We start from the raw sequence: 19,824 nt of genomic DNA, 5'->3' as shown, positions 1-19,824 counted from the left end.
TCTTGAAAGAGGGGAGGAGTGACCTAGAACTTGACCTCTTCAGTTTCGTGCTATTGAGCCCTGTATTACACTGGTATAAAATAATAAATTCAGCCCTTTTTGATTCAATTTGGTACTATTTTTCAGCCCACTCCAGAGCGAGGATTGTGGCAACACTGTTGCCACATATCAGAACTTACCCAACTGCACATAAGTATTAACAGTCCCTCCAAATAATACTTAATGCTGCATGTTCTGGTCAGATTATTTTATAGGGAGTTAAATGTCCATTTACCTAAGACACATACCTAAATTTCTAAAGTAACAAGAAAAGTTAAAAAACTAAAACAAACATTAAAAAAGTATTAACCGAATTTAGTAAAGCACTAAAAAAACAGTAGCAAATAGAAACTATTTATAAAGGCACTAAAGATTAACCGACTTCAATAATGCTCTAAAAACCAGCTATTATCAGTAAAAAGCTTTTAAAGTCAGTATGAAGCCAAACAAATTAGTGCCTAATAAATGTACAATTGATATTATAATTTAATATTAAGCAATAATTAAATTTGGCATAGACTTCAAAGTTCTATTGTTGATAATAGTAACGCTTTTAAAATTGTTTTTCCCTTTTGGAGCTCTTTTAAAGTCCGTTAGTATTTAGCGCTTTTGTAGTGTTTTCTCCCTTTTGGTGATCTTTTAAGTCGGTTAATATTTAGTACTTCTATAGTGTTCTCTCCATTTTAGAGCTCTTTCAAAGTCAGTTAACGTTTATATAATATAATAAAATGTTTATGCTTTTAAGTTTGCTTTCAAAACATTATGGAAAACAGATTGAAATTAATGAAAAAGAATTAAATAAAAGTATTGAACACAATGTTATGTTGAACTTGGATATTGACATTTTGCAGTAGGTCTGATATTTTTTTTAACAATTCGGAATGAAAATTTTACTCCCAAACATTTACATGTTGCCATAAATACTAACATATGATTATCCTACCTATGCATATGAAATGATCTAATGAAGTGAAACATAGAATGTAAACAATAACACAATATTGAACCACTTTTAGTACAGATGTTGAGGAGAAAATTGATGGAATAATGTTTATAAAGTGTGCTTCGTGTGTCCAAAAGCGTTAATTCTCCAAAACAATAATATCTAGCCCCTTCGGACCTGAATTATTATGTGCTGCGCAAAAAATATTTTTAATACAATTTTATTATTATTATACTATACAGATTGACACAACATATGTATTTTTTTTTCGAAAATTGACATGAAAGTTCCAAAAAAGTTATGTTCATAATTATGCCCAATTCTACTAGATGTGTATATTATATATGATATTTTAATTTCTGAACGCATATATGAGACAGATACTTTTACTGCTTTTTCTTTAAATAAAAATGTTTTAAACCATCACATGAGACATTCAAAATAACATTTAAGGATATGAGTAAAATAATTTGATTATATCAAAAGTGGAAAATATTTATAAAGCTGCTGAATATATGAAAATAACTGTAGTAGACCAACACAATACATTGTATGCATCTCATCTATGTAGTAATAATAATAAAAAAAACTTTACGATGGTAAATGTCGAAGCAGTTTTTATCTTTTGTAACATATATGTGTACCATACATTTATCACAATAGAAATGTGTTTTTCGGTTACACAGTCCATCGCTTTCCTTCCTTTTTCCCGTCTAAATTTGGCATATGGTCAATAAGATCTTGACGAACTTCTGGAATTAGACGTTGTTTTGTTTGTTGCGATTTGGGGGTGTTCACAGATTGAATATCAACTGGTAGGTCTTCCTCGTTTCTTCGCAATTGGATTGCCTGCCTTCTAAACACTTTCTGCAATTCACGTACGAAAATGCAAATGGTCACGAGTGTTCTTAGCTGATATTGAAAGTGCAGAGCAACTACGTTTACAGTTGCAAAGTCAATTGCATGGAAAATTAGTCTGAGAGTCCACTTTCTTGAATCTATATAAATACTATATAAGGAAATTAGTTGATCTAAAAGATCAACGCCTCCCATTGCATGATTATACAATCGGACAAAGTCCTATCATAGCACTTTCACATACTTCTTGTGTGCTCTGTCCCATCCCGGTTATTCACGTAGTTTTCATCTTCAGGCTGCAATGTGCTTGCTCCTTCTCAGATACTTCTACCGGACGTTTGAGGTACTGCGAGCTTCCCAGCATCCTCAACATCGATGAGGTCCAGATCAGACACATTTTCCAAATTCGAGTAATTTCAGAATCTTGTCTACTTCGTCGGCATTGAACATGCTGCAAAGAAGAAAAGGTGTGGGAAAATAATTGTTTCCCATAATTATTGTAACACAAAAGTTTGCATAGTAGAACCATAAGAATAAATAAAAGCGCATACCATATAGGAACAATCAGAGGTGTCCGCAGGATTTTACTTGGGAGAGAGTAACCTCTATTAACCTCTATTAACCAGAAGGTATAGCTAGCAAATTTTCGTACACTAATCTTCTTGGCATCTTAGGGTGTTATACAGTGGCGTATTTACGATTTTATTTCGGAGGGGGCTTTGCCAACTTTCGGTAGGGAGGGGCTTTGCCTGAAAATGTGAAAATTCAGCAAGATATTTCATATACTTTACTATAGTAAGTAAGATTTCGGGGGGGACTTAAACCCGGAAGCCCCCCGTAAATACGCCCCTGGTGTTGTACAGAGTTGACACGTTCAGGTCTACTTACATAAATTTTTCGAATTTCTTATAATTTTCATATTTCATGGGCAGATGGTATATAGGCCTATATGCCAAAATTAATCAACGTGTATTCAAGTTTCATTTTCCCGAAGAGCCATGGCCCCTGTTCCCCGTTTTATGGACTCTTACGGGAACAACGACAAGTTGTCTCTAACATTACTATTTACCTTCAGTAATTTTATAATATTTAAATTCGTACTCCATGTAAATATGACACCTATTTAGCAATTTAATATTAGCACTAATTTTATTATTCAAAAACATAACATGAATCATAATCTGCACCATCAATATTCCTAATTTGCTCTCAAAAAGAACTACTAGTATTTGATTCTGTTCTGTATTGTCACCCCCTCTTCCCACAATCTAATGTGCACTCCTCCGATCTGAATGGGCATAATAATGCACATCAATTTCAGACTCTATATTTGGCATAATATAATCTTATATTTAATGCTTTTAAGTTTACCAGTTCTTAACTACGGTCTTCTACCTCAAAATTATTACGAAGCTTCTAAGCTAATGGGCTTTACAATTTAAAAATATATTAAAAAAGAAAACTGCCTTACCTTTGCGAGCTGACGAACAACCAGCCATACTGTCTTTGCACACATTTAATTCTATCTTTTTTGATGCTAGATGGCTGCACCAGTGCCACAATCCTGCTACAATGATGTGCAGAATTGTATACAACGCGTCAGTATGTCTCTACTTTAATTCTGTTGCCTGTTTTAAATGTAACAAAATGATATACATAATTATGCAACGAGGGTCTGAAGGGGCTAGTGTGACATATTTGAAACACTTTTTATCTGTAAACAGTTAGAAAATAAGATGACATATATTTTGCACATTTTTACATACATCTGGGACATACTTGGACAACACAGTATCTATAAATGGTGAATAAGCGTAATCGGGAGGTGTTCGAAGAATGTCTGTAATATGTAGTGTCCAATTGTATTTAAAAGTAGTTTCTTTATTTTTCAAAAGTAATTATAGTTTGACTATTTTTTAATAAGTGACCAAACACCAAACAAATTTTCAGTGTTTCGAAATTGTTGCATAACATCTTGCTTATTAAAAATTACCTCTCTCTTATTGTGCAAAGGTATGCCTGAGAACTGTATTTTCATTCCAAAGAAGAACGTTTACACTTAAACAGTGGCGTATTTACGAATTAGTTTCTGGAGGGGCTTTGCTAACTTTCGGGGGGGAGGTATGCCTGAAAATGTGAAAATTCTGCAAGATATTTCATATACTTTACTATAGTAAGTAAGATTTTGGGGGGGCTTAAGCCCGGAAGCCCCCTCTAAATACGCCACTGCACTTAAACCTGCAATCATTGAATAAGTTTTACTTGTGGAAAAACAAACTTTGTGTTTTCTTAGATAAATACTTATACTACTAGTTCCTTGGATAAAGAATGTTTTGCTTCAAATTTCAAAGTGAATACAACCTTTTGCAACATGAGTGATATTTCACACTCCAGCAAAGAATTGTCTCGTAATATGCAGGTGTTAATATTTTTTCTCCCCCTTACTAAACAAATCGAAAGGTGAATTGAGTTGTGGAGAACTTATCAGTGTCATCTAACATACGTATCTTTTGTGTTTTGCGAACCAAGAAAACACAGGTAATAAAATATTTTGAATTTCCATTGTATGGCGTGCGAAATTGTGTTGATTTTTCACACGAAGATAGAAAACGTTTTTTTTTTTTTTAAAAAAAAAAAAAGATTGTCTTCTACAATACTTCATTTTACTGAATTAATATTATTAAGATGAATATATTTAATTGAAGGAGATGCTAGTGAATTTTAAGAAGAAACTAATTAAATACTTTAAAAAAATAATTTCAGAAAAAGAGTTGGGCAAAAATTAGTGGATTTTAAGTAATGAAAATATTCCAGTATATATTTAATTTATAGCCCCACGAGTATGCCCTTGAAGGTGAAGGAGACGTATGATTAAAGTAAATCAAATAAGGATTTCAAATGATACGGGGTATTCCTGAGACAATTATGGACACACGATTATGTCCATCACAAATTAACATGACATATATTCGAACTACGGTCCCCTCACACTATGGGCTAGAGCTCGAATACTCAGTTGAAAAAAAAATTAATCTTTCATGCACTGTTAACTATGTACCGAACTAGAAAGCGATATGAACACCGACTATATCTAGGAGAGTTAAAAATGTTCATGATCTTTAGAGGGACTTTTGAACTGCTCGAAAGGCTTAAATATAGTCCGATTGGTCGAGGGTTGCTCGGCAGTTGCGGATATAGAAGGTAACAACTGTGGAAGGGGGTAGCCAGAACTCACACTATGATAAGTATAGCATGAATTTAGTACAAAATTTCAAAAATATACAAATAATAGCTTTAATTATTTTTGTCACTCAAAAAACTGGGTTGCCCTGGCTCCCCAGCCCCAAGTTAGATCAGCCTCTGTTGCCCGGATATAACACACCATGCCCTCCCCTGCTGTTTATGTTTGCTTTTCAGACTTTAATATGTAATTATATTCTACAAAGAAAGGAAGAATAAAAAAGTAGTTAAGGTGGTTCAAGCACCTTAAAGTGTAGAACCAATGTCCCATAGCCTAGCTGCTGAAAGAAACATTAACTCTTATCAGGCCAATCAGCATAGAAAAGATTCTTACAGAGAGGCATGCTGATGTGGTCGAAGGTCGTGGAAAAGAAAGGTTTCGAAATGTCTTCGTTGGCATATATGTACTGGAGCAGACACGAATCCAGATTTTTTTGTTGGGAGGGAACCACGATTTCGGGAGTTCCAATGCGTCAAATAGTATTGAATCGATGTTATTTTGCATCTGAAAGACCATAAGTAATTGTGAAATACTGTCACTGTGAAATATTCTCAGAGATATTAGAACTAGATTGTTTGTTATAAGGAAAGGAATAACAGAGATAAAGTAAAAGATTAACTCTTTACACAAAGTCAACCATTTCTATGCTAACAAATCTAATTTTATTACGGAAGTATACAAATGCCGTAACGAAGTGTTGGGAAGTTCGTAGCCGGTGCATTCCCCGCTTGGTTGCGTCCCTGTACTGAAGGTAACATAGCATTACGTCACAAACATATTTATGCCCAAACTAGCCCTAAGTCGGGTTGGAACAGAAGAATATAAAAGGAATTAAATTCTCCCTTATTTACGATCGAACCGATGTTCCAACACCATCCCCTTTATTTCTCTAATCTGGTTCTTTATCATATTAAATTTCTTTCTCCCTATCTTTGGTAATCTAAAGAAGCAAGAAAAAGAAGCAATTTACTTTCTGGTAATTACGTTACCACAAGGGAAAACAACTCGCTTTGAAGACCAGAACAGTATATAAATGTATTATATCTCAAGGAGTTTGCTTGAAACATTTTTTTTAATACGCTAACTTGTACCTAGTCCTGAAGTGAGTGAATTGAGTTTATAAAATGTCTTTGATAAGCAACATAGATACATCGATAAGACACGCTCTTCCAATTTGGCAACAACTTAACTTTTTTCCATTTTCTCTATACGCGATCACACAATAGACGTACTCAAGACACGATAATCTCTTTCGGTCGTCCAGATACAGAATGTTTGTTAATTACTCACCTGAATGCAAAACTGTACACAAAAACTATATCATTCGTGACTAAACATGCTGAAACACTAAACAGTTTTTTTTTCTTTCAAAATTGTCAAAAAAGATATACAGTTTACTATTTTTCATTCGATTTGTGACTGAATGCATTCGAAATCTGTATGTCAAACGCCAAACCAAATAATTTTGTTAACTAGTTTTTTCGGCACTTGTTATAATTTAGAAAAATATGTTCAGTGGAGTACTTTGTGGAAAATGTAGGGATTGTGTACAATTTACTTAACCACCATTAGTGTATCTGTCTATTTGCCCATCTGTCTTCCATTATCTGAACTTTCCACAATAGCTTTTTCTTACAAATTTACCAAATTTTACTGAAACTCAGCATGTGTTTTAGGTAACCTTAGCAAAGAATCCTTGCGTTTGGCTTAAATCCCCTAAGACTATGGAGACAAAAGGGGTTAAAACAACCCTATGTGGCACGTTTGCGTGCATATATAATGTGAGTTTATCTTAGGTTGAATCAATCTTTCAATTGGGTTGACGCAGCATTTCATTCTTCCCCATATTTTCTAAGATCTTACTTTCTTCTGGTTTTCAACTGACTTAAGGGGGCAGACTGAATATTTTTTCAAAAGCTAATCATTTTTCTTTTGCCTGTTTCTCGTAAGTGAAAAGAGATAATGAAAGGTAACTTACCACAATAATACATAATGTTATTCTACACCCGAAAATAAAATACAAAATAAATATAAATATTACTTAAAAAGTAGTTAACAAGTTACCAAGACATGATGAGTCACCAATTACCGTTGAATTCATGTTTTTAGTCCCTGCCTTAACCTAGATTTTTGGGTAATTCAAATTTTAGTTACACTGTAATTTCTATGGATGGAAACACTGATTATTCTTCTGATTCGTATTTTCGGATGTAGAATAACATTATCTATTATTGCGGTAAGTTACCTTTCATTATCTCTTTTTACTTACGAAATACAGGCAAAAGGAAAAATTTTAGCTTTTAAAAAATATTTAGAAGTCTGCCCCCTTAAGGAAGGAGGTTGTTAACTCAACCCTTTCATATAGGGTATATACCAGGTAGTTCACTTGTGCCCTAAAGTTCGTAAGTAGATGACCATTCATACTTTTATGAAAAAGCAGTTGCCTAACTCTACGGCGCACTCAGGTCGCGAATGGTGATTTAAAAAATTATTAAAACTATGTAAGATCGCTAGATTGAACTTCTTTATTCCATTTGAGTCTTTACAAAATGGTCGTAGACTGCACTAGCGCTAATAATCAGTAGTAAGTGACCTCATTTGTGACGAGATGGCTGGGGCTAATGTTAGAGGTACTTTTACTTGAAGATAACACGGATATGATTCTTATTTATGGTGAAACACGCCGAAATGTGTCGGAAGCTCGGAGGTTACATCAGGAACGATTCCCAATCAGACGATTACCGTTAGTACATGTATTTACACGTACAAAAATAAAACAGAACACAACACAGATCAGTACATGGTAACGATGATAATATAGACTGTTTGGCTATTTTCAAGAATATCCGACACATAGGAAGTTTATTTCCACATATTTGTTAGATTTCTTTGTATTTAAGGCGTCGCACTTAAACTATGAACTGCTCCAAGTTGAAATTTTTCCTTAAATAATAATTCATGTGCGTCGAGGCTCCGAGACGTGTTGCGACCCAATGTGAGCGTCGTAGCAATATGTAAAATTTCATCCATGCATTCTAACTGTTTCAGAGGAAACATGCAACCTTTCTGCAAGTTCACTACTCGTTAGACTACTGTCCTTCATGATGGTGCTTTCGGGGCCTCCTCATCCAACACACATGATCGTCCACTACGACGTTCATCTAAAAGAGTAACGTCTTCCAAACGGAATTTCTGGAACCAATGTCCGGCGGTGGTTTCGTTCACGGCATTTTCTCCAAAATTCCTGACATACGTGGTGACTTGATACAGCAGACAGCAGACTTGATACAACATACAACAGACAAGCCCACTTTAAAGTCATAAACAAACAAACGTGAACAAAGCTGCTTCAATATCTAAATTCCTCTTCGACACTGGACGAGCTATAACTGCTGTATGGGTACAACGTGCTGTATTACTGAAGCTTGATGGTCAGATTAATATAACTCCCGATCGCTTGGCAGGCACGTGCATCACTCCATTTACTTTGTGAGCACTTGATAATAGGACGTCAAAAACAGAAAGAACATTTCTGATTAACTTGTTTCAAAAAAAAAAAAAAATATATATATATATATATATATATATATATATATATATATATATATATATATATATATATATATATATATAATTCTCGATTTCCCTGGTAATTTGTTTTTAAATGGCAATATTATAGCGATCTGCTTAACAGAAGCAATGTCTCGTACATCTACAATCAAGAATAATGTAGTTGTATGCGATTGGTTTTTAAAATCTTTTCTTAATTTTTTGCTTTTATTTGACATAAGTTTAGTAAATTCTTTTGAATATTTCTTGCAGACTGCTCTTGAATACTGAATTAAATGAAGGAATTAACTGAACAATGGCTAATAAATAACCTCTTTAAAGAATATTTCCAGTGTTGTTGTTCAACTCCAATTTGAATCTTGAATATGCAGTCGATAGTTGTTTCACGGTTCAGTTCTTTTTTTCAGGTCGAACCAATACTTTTTCTGACGCTTCTTTGCTAGCGTTTACATCCTTGGTGGTAGGTTCGATTCCTGATGCAAGAACACTATGTTTCAATGTATTATGTTCGTTCTGATTCTATCTTAAACTGTAAGCCCATGTTTCATATAGCGTCGATGTTGAATATGGATATTGAAACATCTTCAATCAAACTAATAAGAATAGTCTAACAAAACTTTCACTATCTGCAGACTTAGAACGAAGGATAGAGAGATATACGTTGGCGTTCTCATCTTTTACGATATGACCAAATATCCAAACGAATTTCGCATATATGTTTGGGCGATTGATGGCACTTGAAACAGCTCTGAGTTGCAGCTATGAGTCAGAAGCGGTATTGATTCTTCTCTGTTCCTTGAAGGTGAAATAAAACGAAGGGTACGAATGGTGAAAAGAGTAATTAAGAGGAAGAAAATACTATTTTGTGGGACCTTGAATAAAGAAAATTAAACGAAATGAAATCTTTAAATTTTACGTCCCACGCGTATGCCGGTTAGGCTAAAGCAGACGGTAATGATGAGAGATGAATGAAATGGTGAAATGAAAAAAGTAGGAGGAAACGGGAGAACCCCGAGAAAACCCACGAGAACGGGGTTTGTTCACCAAAACGGCGCGAGCTGGGATCGAACCATGGACCCCAAGCACCAGAGGTGAACGCTCTACCACTGAGCCACCACGCCCCCAACCTTGAATAAAGAGTTAAGAAAAAGACTCATAAAATGCTTCGTGGGGGAATAGTGTACTGTATGGATTAGAAACATGAACATTAAGCAAAAATGATGGAAAACGACTGGAAGCTTTCGAAATGTGTGTATGGAGAAGAAGGGAGAGAATCGGCTGGGTCGAGCGGAAAACGAATAAGGTGGTAAAAATAGGAATGAAAGAACACTTTTAGTTATTATTAAAAACACGAAGAGAAAGTGGTTTGGACATTTTTTAAGAAGGAACTGAATCATGAGGGACGTAGTAGAGTGAGGGGGAGAGGGCGAAGAAGATTAAAATTAACGGTCAATATCCAAACAGAAAGATCGTACATGAAGATGATGTTGGCGGAAGACAGTCTAACATGGAAGCTTCTCAGTTGTAGCAAATGACATGCCAGTAATCGCAGAGTATCTGTGATGATGACTTCCTTGAGATTCAATTGCAATGCCCACCGTAGGACTGCCAATAAATTAGCACCAATCACAGAAGTTTTTTGAAATGTTTGTGGAGGCTAGTCAGGTCAACCGTATGCCCCGGAATGGGCTGTGTCGGAATCTATATTAAAGTAATACTAGCTGTATAGACATATTTTGTTACTTGGCTCAACTTTGACCCCATGGCAGCATTAATGTAATTTTTTCGTGGTACCAGACAAGCGTTAAGATCTCGTGTTTATAGCGTAAATAGACTGGCTAGTTCATTTGAAATTTTATACACTCTATTCAGTGTCAAGACTCTTTGAAATTAGACCTACTGGTCTTTCGGTTGGTGAATTCTTGGGCTGAACTTCGAAGCATCCTTGGAATTAATAAGAAAAAGATAAAATTTGTAATTTCACATAGCACTTCCCTGGTAGTTAGATCTAGTGATATACATAAATACTACAGAATAAATTGAAGGTCATGGAACTTACTAATACAGTGATCATTTAGATATAGGGAATAATTCAGTCATCTTTATTTATGGTGAATGTGTTGGTATTCTGCAGATGAGATACGGATATAACTGTAATCAGTTTGAATAGTCGGGTTTTTCAAAGCTTCAGATGGTTATTGAATGATGCACCATCTGTTGTCCATAAATGTTTTAAGAAATCAAGAATGCCCGGTTCGCCCTATGTGAAAGCAGCTACTGTTTAGACAGCAAGTAATTTTATTGTAATTACGAGTACCATTATTTGTTTTCCTGGTTTATGTGGAGATAAGACATCAAAAACAAGCCAATTTTATATTTAATGTTTGTTTTTGGGAGAAATCCGCCTCACACCGTCACGAAAATTTTGCTTTCAAATTAAATGAAATATTTAAGCTTTCCGTCCCACGATTATGCCGGCTACGCTAAAAGAGACGGTGATGATGAGAAATGAAAGAAATAATGGAATGAAGAAAGTGGAAAGGAAAGGTAGAACTATGAGAAAACCCACGCACACGGTGTTTATCCACCACAAAGGTCACTTGAGCTGACATCGAATCAAGAACCCCATGCACCAGAGGTGAACGCTCTACAACCGACCCACCACTACTCCAAGTTTTGCTTTAAATACCTTTGTGCACACCCGTATGAAAAATTCAATTTCAGTTATCTCTATAAACACCCATACGAAAAGTTATGTTTTAATTATCTTTTTTATACCCATACAAAACATTCTGCTGTAATTGCCTTTGTAAATAAACATCCGGATACTTTTGGTTGAGCTATGGCTTGATAGTTTATAACTTGTAAACACGTACAGAGTGGGCGAATAGTAACTCTCTGTTTTAAATAATTTCCTTCCTAAAATGTTGTATATATATATATATATATATATATATATATATATGTATATATATATGTATATATATATATATATATATATATATATATATATATATATATATATATATATATATATATATATATATAAACTCAATTTTTGTACACATGTAGTTTATTACATACGATTATCTTTGCGGAAGTTACAACTCAAACTGTGTTCCAGTATTTTCTAGACATAGTCTAAAACGAACCAATACGTTTGCTACGAACTTCCTCAAGAAATCAGCACTAGCACCACTTATGACTTTACCACTTCAAATTCGCCAAGAGTTTGTGGTTTGTTGCGATACACTTCTCCCTAATTCATTCCCATAAAATGAAATCGCATGGGGTAAGGTCTGGACTTCGCGTTGGCCATTCCGTGAGACCCAGGCGACCTATCCAGCATCATAAAGCCATTGTCTTGCAGACAAGGCGTAATGAGGGGGAGTTCCATCTTGCATAAATAACAGTTCATGTGACTCGTTCCATTCAGAAATTGTAGGCCATACAAAATTTTCTAACATTTTTAGGCACTTTTAAACGGTCTCTTTGTGATCACTTTGTGTCAGTAATGGCAATTACGACAATTAACAAACTCCCTACATGAAACACAGCCTCGCCACTTAACAGTTTTCTTTTTCAAACAAATGTGGATATTCTTCATGCCATTCGAGTATCATTTCACAAAGTTCAACAAACCTATCACCATCTAGATATATTTTTGGACATTATGAGGCTTCCTTTGTCTGTAATATAACTCTATTTGGGAAATTGATCGCACAGAATAGCATATAATGCCACTGGCTCTTGCAGCCTGTCTTGTTGATTTTGAAAGACTTCGCACGAATATCTCCCTCACTGTAGACATCTTCACCTCTGATCCCAAAGTCGTGCTAATTTTCTGTGGCATTTTTTTTTTTAATCCAGAAGAGCTTGCCTCTCATGTTGACTCCTCTACTACCCAGGCCCGTAGTCAAGGGGGGGCTAGGGCGGGCTCAGCCCCCCCTAAATTTTTTGCAGCCCCCTACTAGAGTCATAGTTCGAATTAACGGGGGATGCCGGGGAAATTCCCCTTCGGTAAAAATGTATGTCCGGCTCGTATCACAGAAGTAACATAACATCCATTTCTGGGATAAATTTTCGCCTTCTACATTTACAGCAACAATACATAAACATAACCCTCTCGTTCGAAAGTTTAATTCGAACCCTGACTGAAATGTTGGAAGAAATTGTATTTCCAAATGTACTTTAGAGTGCTAAATTAAAATTTACTTTTATTATCCTCATTTAAAGTATTGGCCTATTTATGCGCTACGCTTCTTTGAATTATTATAATATTTCTTTGAGCGTGAGACTGGTTTATTTATCTTTTTTTTTTTTTTTTTTTTTTTAATGCTTCGTGTGCAAACGACCCTCGCTGCAGGAGAAAAATAATTTATGGTTATTCTATCGGCAAACATGCATTTGTGTTCAGAAACAACATAGTTTTACCTTCTATGGTTTACTTCTATGGTTTACTTCTTCCATACTTCTTCCATACTTACTTCTTCCGGCTATGGTTTACTTCTTCCTGTCCTTCTTGGTTTTTGCAACTGAAAATATCCTTTTGCTGTGAGTCATTGGCTTTCGGTCAATATGCGAGAGATTGAAAAGACAGCATCCCTCAGCAGGGGGATGCAACTGCTTCGTTCTAATCATCACATAGGTGTATGGGTTTGTTTTGTGTATATTGGACATGGAGAGAGAGGGGGTAATTTTGACTACGTTTTATGTCACGTGATAACGGAGTAAGAAAAGTTTCCTTTTCTGAATTGTGTTTACTCTTGTTGTGTTGTTGAACATGGTTGTAATTGAAAGTTGATCTATACAGGTTTCTGAAGATGCATCGAAGTTGACTTGAAGAATGAGAATTGTAGTGTATCAGCAACTTGACTATTTGTTAAATAACTTGGAATAGATAAATAATACTTTTAATATATCTTTAAACTAAAGATAAGTTCGATTCACTTAATCTTTCTCGGGGATGAATTATTAGATACTTTATTAAAATAATTTAATAATTGTTGCCAATCTTTGGTGCCAGAATCAAATGTTCATGCAGATAATCAGACGTAAACCTAATCATCCAAAGTTACTATTTTGTAAAAGAATACCTTGCAATCTTCTGGTATGTAAACAAAAAATGTAGCAAACTAAACGGAGGTAGTGGTTGCACTTATAGGAAAAACAGAATTTTCAATTAAAAATTGAACCTTATTGGATGATAATATGTATAATGCTTTATAAATTTGAAATTTGACCTTTGACTTAAAACAGGGTGCGTTGGGGAGTTTAGCGTCCCTCTTCAGCAGGGAGGCTATGTAGACACGGGACCTATAGCTTAAAGTAACATCCAAATCACTATCGGTTTGAATCCGAGGACTCCCAGTACGGTTTGAACCCGAAACCGGACGCGCCAAAGGCGAGCGCTGTACCCATGAGGCTACGGGGTAGCCCACAAAAGTAACAATTTGCTAATGTAGTTTCATTTTGAAGAAGAGATATCTTCAATAGAAATAAGTAAATAGCTGTTTGAATCATTAGTTCTTAACTTAAACTTTTTTAGTACCTACGAAAGCAACTGATGTCGAATTCTTATTTGTATAATGTAAAGAAGAATTTCATGTATACTTTGATTTGAATTGTACTATACAAAGAAAATTTAATGAATTGTTACTTCTCTTGTCAATTTCGTTTCGAGAAAGAAGGTAACTGCGCTAGAACAGGGAACTTTTTTGGAGTTATTTCTTATTTCAATGCTCGAGTACCAAAACAACATATTATTTTTACTTAAACATGACTTTAGTAGCAATCGTCCTAAATGATTGTTGATAGTATGTTCCAAAGAGTCTAGAGCAGTGGTTTTTAAACTGGAGTCCGCGGACCCCGGGGGTCCGCGTGACCTGGCTACGGGGTCCGCGACGTCTAAAAATTGAAACGTGTTGTGATAAAATGGAACTCACAGCTGTTATGCAAAATGTATTTTTTCAGTTACTAAAAAGACAGCAATTAGAAATTATACCTACGTTTGTAAATTTGAATATTTTCTTTTCTAAATTTCTGCCCTGAAGCCTGTCAACCGTTATGTAGGACTACTTCAGGTGAGAGGAATTCCTTCTTTGTTAGGGCATTTTCTCAAAAGGAGTTGTACATTAACTGCACCGTGCCGATCTTGTTTTGTTGAGTTACAACAATGACATCACCAGAAATCTCGATCTGGACACAATTGTTCTAAGATTGGCAGCATCCAAAACAAGGAGACTTATACTGTGATTGTGTTGTTAGTGATTGTTCAAATGTTCAACTTGTTTCTACTATACTGTGCCAACATGAGGAGTGTATATATGCGTGTTGTGTTTGTGTTTCTTAATCTTATAAAATTTATAAATTAGTAGATAGCAAAAACCCATAAACATATAATTATTTCTTTCGAACATCACCATAAAAAACTGATCAAAAAATGTTTAGAAGTACAAGTGTAAAATAAAGCCCGTAATATTTGAAGAAATGTAAAGTTTCGTATCTAAGGACATGTAAATAATAATACAGGTAAGATATTAATTTCATTTTTCCAATATACATATATTTGTTTAGGCCACATGTATTTCAAAATATTGATTTAAGATTTTGAGACCCTCCTCTGTAGAATCTCTTTGAAGATAATATTAAATCTCATTACTTTTTAGATGTTTTCGAGTTTCACAAATATTTTTTCAGTCCATCAAAAATTTAAAAACGTATTTCCTGTACTAATTCTTTGGAAATTTTAATGATTGGTTCGTTCGGCCAACTTTTTTTTTTAAATATTTTTTTTATTTCCTTGAAGATGAGAACGGAAGAAATATTTTTTTGCCATAACAAATAAATAAAAAGGAAACACATAGTATTCTAGCTTCCAGGTACAATTGTACTAACGCTATAGAGGAAAATTTTAATAGTAATTCCTTCAGGCTGTAGTTTTAGTTTTAAGAGCATATATATATATATATATATATATATATATATATATATATATATATATATATATATATATATATGTGTGTGTGTGTGTGTGTGTGTGTGTGTATGTGTGTGTGTGTGTGCCCACCCTAATTTACATTTAGCCCCCCCTAAATTTCGAGGCTGGCTACGGGCCTGCTACTACCGTTGGACTTGAATTAGAAAAAATGAAAATTAAATCAAATCTTTAAGTTTTACATCCCACGGTTATGTCGGTTAGGCTAAAGGAGACGGTGATGATGAGAAATGAATGAAATGGTTTAATGAAGAAAGTGGGAGGAAACGGGAGAACCCCGAGAAAATCCAAGAGGACCGTGTTTGTCCACCAGGACCTCAATTAGAGACAGCCACACCTCAAATCTTGCTGGAATTATGATTCTGCTCTTATTACTTAAACGTCCTGGCACCTCTGTGGCCTAAAAGGAACTGCACAAGCTTCACAGAATCTGGAAAACTAGTAGACTAAAAATGACATACTTTAGTCTATGAAACAAGATAACTTTCATTAGTATCTAGCATAATATCAACATAAATTCACAATTCAAAATAAGGAGTTCTTTCTCAGGCACCCTGTAGCGCATTGTTATCGGTAGAAAGAATATGCTGAGGAACATATTGCGGTATCAATACTTTTTCTCCTATAATTTTGATTTGTATACTGAATAAAAATTGTACTTATTAAGTTCTGGAATAAGATTATTTATTTCGTTTTCAAAACTTGACACTTCTCTCACTTCTTCTAGCTTTGATACGTATTTTGTTGGACAAATACCTTTTTCATTTTAAGAATATCACGTGTATTTTCTCTCCTTTAATTAGGATAAACTTTGTCACTAGGACAGAATGTTGCATGTCAATAGGAGGACAGCGATTATAGCACAAAATGTAGTATGTGAGTAAGCTCTGTGATAAGTTATATGGTTTATGAAAAGACTCGTGTCTCAAACAAGACCATGTCTAGAATTGAAACATAGAACATATTGCTAGGAAAATGAGTTTAGTCTTCGATAACCTTCTAATTAAGTATTTTGTACTAATTTGAGGGTTTTGAATCCAAGGAAACTACTTTTAGATTTCTCATGCCGTATCCTTCAATGGGGCATGAGAAAAATTACTTCCAAGCTAGATATTTGTACGAGGCAGGATCAGAAACTAAGATTGTACGGCAGATATTTCCGGAGTTTCGTCTGTTATAGAGGAATGAGGAGAGTGATAATTTTAATATATGGAGTTGGCAACTGTGCAGAGTTTCAGACATCCGCCACGTGCGGCGCTAGTTGTAGATAAATACAAATGGCGACTCGTTTGGAAAACTGTTCTCGCGAAAGAAGTCGGCTCAGTTATTAGATTTCTCTGAGCGAAACTTGTAACCGCGACTGAAATTCACCAGCAGCTGGTAGAGGTTTACGGAGGGATTGTAACGTCTCGTCAGTACGTCGCAAAATAGTGTCGAAAGTTTGCGGCTGCCAAGGAAAAACGTTAAAGAAGAGGAGCGCCTACAGCCCAGAAGACTACCACGATGCTGAAGCAGTTTCGCTGAGACATCATCGACCACCCTCACTACAGCCCGGACCTTGCTCGAAGCGACTTTCACCTGTTCCCGCACTTGAAGGAGTACCTATGAGGCCGTCACTTCGCTTCAGACGGGAAGGTGAAACACTTCGTGATAACATTCCTAAACACACAATTACAGGATTCTTACCAGGAGGGAATCTTCAAACTCATCCCACGATGCGACTGTTTTCTTACAAGTAATAATGTAGATTCTTGACCCTTGAAGAACTGAAACATTCTCTGGCTTCTAGACTGCTTTGTTCAAATCCAACGATCAACTTTGTTCATAAATGGATTGTTTTTTCTTTTTTTGTTTTTTTTTTCGCGATGTTGAGGGGCGCTAGGTGACACTAAGTTCGTTAAGGTTCAGAACCACTCGTCTATCGTATTGATAACAACGCAAAATCAGAAATGTAGGAGCTATCTATCTTGCAATGACGATTGCCCTCGTAGCGCTTTGCGTCGACTTGTGTTCCCGTTCCTCCCTTATTTATGCTTTTCGTATATTTCTGCTGAACTTACCGATGTTAGTGTTTTGTGAATATGTTTTCAACATTTACATATTTAAATGATTATATTTGGTCACACTGTGATTCTATTCTCCCTAGGTATTATATGTTTAATTTATATATTACAATATGTTCGCAAGGTGGTATTATAAACATATTTTGTCTTTTAGGTATGACAACCGTAGCGTACGATCTTTTGGTAACGAATATGCAATGATAGCAACTACTCAGAAAGATACGCATACGCGTTTGCACTGCGATAAATTTAGTTAATTTTAAAATAATGTATATACTTGATATGAAGAAAGCTTCCATAAATAAATATGTAAAATGCTTCTACAAATAAATATTTTACATTTTACTTGTAAGAACATACCCTTCCCAAAATTGGCAGTTCTTACTGTATCATCTCTTCATGTTTTATTTTAAATTATAAATATTTGTAGTTAAACTTCAATTTGTATGTTATTCAAATGAACGAAGGAATCACACTCTCTACATTCAGAATCAGAAAATACCTTTCTTCTGCGTGTTGTAGTTTTATTTGACGCCAAATCCAAAGACAAATGCATCTTTCTTAGTTTTTAACGGAGTTATCCAGTCTTTTTCAGTAGTGAAACTCTTAAGAAGATTGTTTTATGAAATCTCCTTCCAATATTTATCGTCCGCTCGTCAAGGAAACAAAAAGTCTGAAAACTACTTTCAGGAATCACTAACAAATTTACTCAGCTTGTACAGGGTCAGGAGTTAGGAAACAAGTTCGTTGGTTTCTTATTTAAACTGTAAGTGGTAGCAATCAATCATTTTCCGATTTTTACGTTGATCACAACAGAGCAAAAATGGTTATATGTATAATACAAACGAGGAATGATCGAAAAACAAGGTTACAAAGTTTAAATCTTTTATGTATATTCACTGTAACTTAACGAAAATTTATTTGTAGATTTTCGCCCATCTTGATGCAGGATTGAATACTTCGGATTCCGATCATATAAACCTAAGAAGTTGACATAAAAAATGATTACTCGTCTGGAAAATCAGGCAAGAGCAGAAGTGAGGTAAGTGGTGCTGTTCCTGTGGGCCAAAATCACTACATCTACTGACATTCATAGACAGATTGTTGAGGTGGATGGGGAAAGCTAAATTTGAAAGCAACATGTAAGGAAGTGTTGTGGTTACAACAAGGATGGACAAATATTGTTAACAATCCTAGACACAGTGGTAGACTCAGTACTTCAACCATTGACGTTACCCTTCCAAAATGGCTTACTATCATTATTTGGCATGTAATTGTGTTAAAATCGCAGCCTCAGGATGGTTACGACAACTTGTAGCTTATTTATTTTATACAAATGGAACAGAAAACTTTACCAGCAGTTGTGATAAGCTGTTGAGCAAAAACTGTGATTACATTGAGAACTATTGTTGACTGCCCTCTATCATCAGGTGTGTTAATGTTCCTGCTTTTTCTCACACCTAAGCCATAATAAGTTTTTTATCGATAATTCCTCGTATAACGAGAAGCAATTTCCTTGAATCGAATAAGCGTTTGTAGAATATATTTTATCTCTATTCTTAATTTTATACCTAAATTTTAAGTGATGGAAACCCACTTGAATGTCGTGCACTCTAGCTTCAGAACTTCTTTGCCTTAATTAAATGAAAAATCTTATCAAACAAAATGACTTTTAATAAATAATAGTGGTATTTTCGGCAATATGTGACTGCAGAAGCTGTAGTATTATTATTTATTAAAAGTAATTTTGTTGTAATCAGATTTTATTTTTAACTAAAACAATCCACTATAAGTTTCAGTGTCAATAACCCACGTTGAGTAAAAACAATTTAGAATAGTGAGAAGAGATTTTTAGAATCGATTTAGCATTCTAAGAGTAGAAATAATCTTTTCTCTGAACCCTGCATTCACTCTGGAAATGGCAGAAATGAACAAATAATCTTCTATCTGAAGCGATGATTCACTCTGTACATGACAGTAATGAACTAGTAATCTTCTATCTATATCCCTCATTCAGTTTGGAAATGGCGGAAATAAACTAATTATCTTCTATCTGATCCCCTCATTCACTCTGGAAATGGCAGTCATGAACTAGTTATCTTCTATCTGAACC

The 19,824-nt window shown here is 34.9% G+C and overlaps 1 long non-coding RNA gene across 1 annotated transcript in view; it reads right to left on the bottom strand.

The window, feature by feature from the left end:
- Nucleotides 1-2,217: 2,217 nt before the first annotated feature.
- LOC145688833 (uncharacterized) overlaps nucleotides 2,218-19,824 on the bottom strand; it is a 223,310-nt gene continuing 205,703 nt past the window's right edge. The window contains exon 2 of the long non-coding RNA XR_014131997.1: nucleotides 2,218-2,291. This is a non-coding gene — a long non-coding RNA (uncharacterized LOC145688833). The remainder of the gene's footprint in view (nucleotides 2,292-19,824) is intronic.

Source organism: Thermobia domestica, chromosome 7 (genome assembly GCF_964235325.1).
Source record: "Thermobia domestica chromosome 7, izTheDome1.hap1.1, whole genome shotgun sequence".
Lineage (NCBI taxonomy): Eukaryota > Metazoa > Arthropoda > Insecta > Zygentoma > Lepismatidae > Thermobia > Thermobia domestica.
The sequence above is the reverse complement of the archived record's forward strand: the minus strand, read 5'-3'. Positions and strand labels throughout refer to the sequence as shown.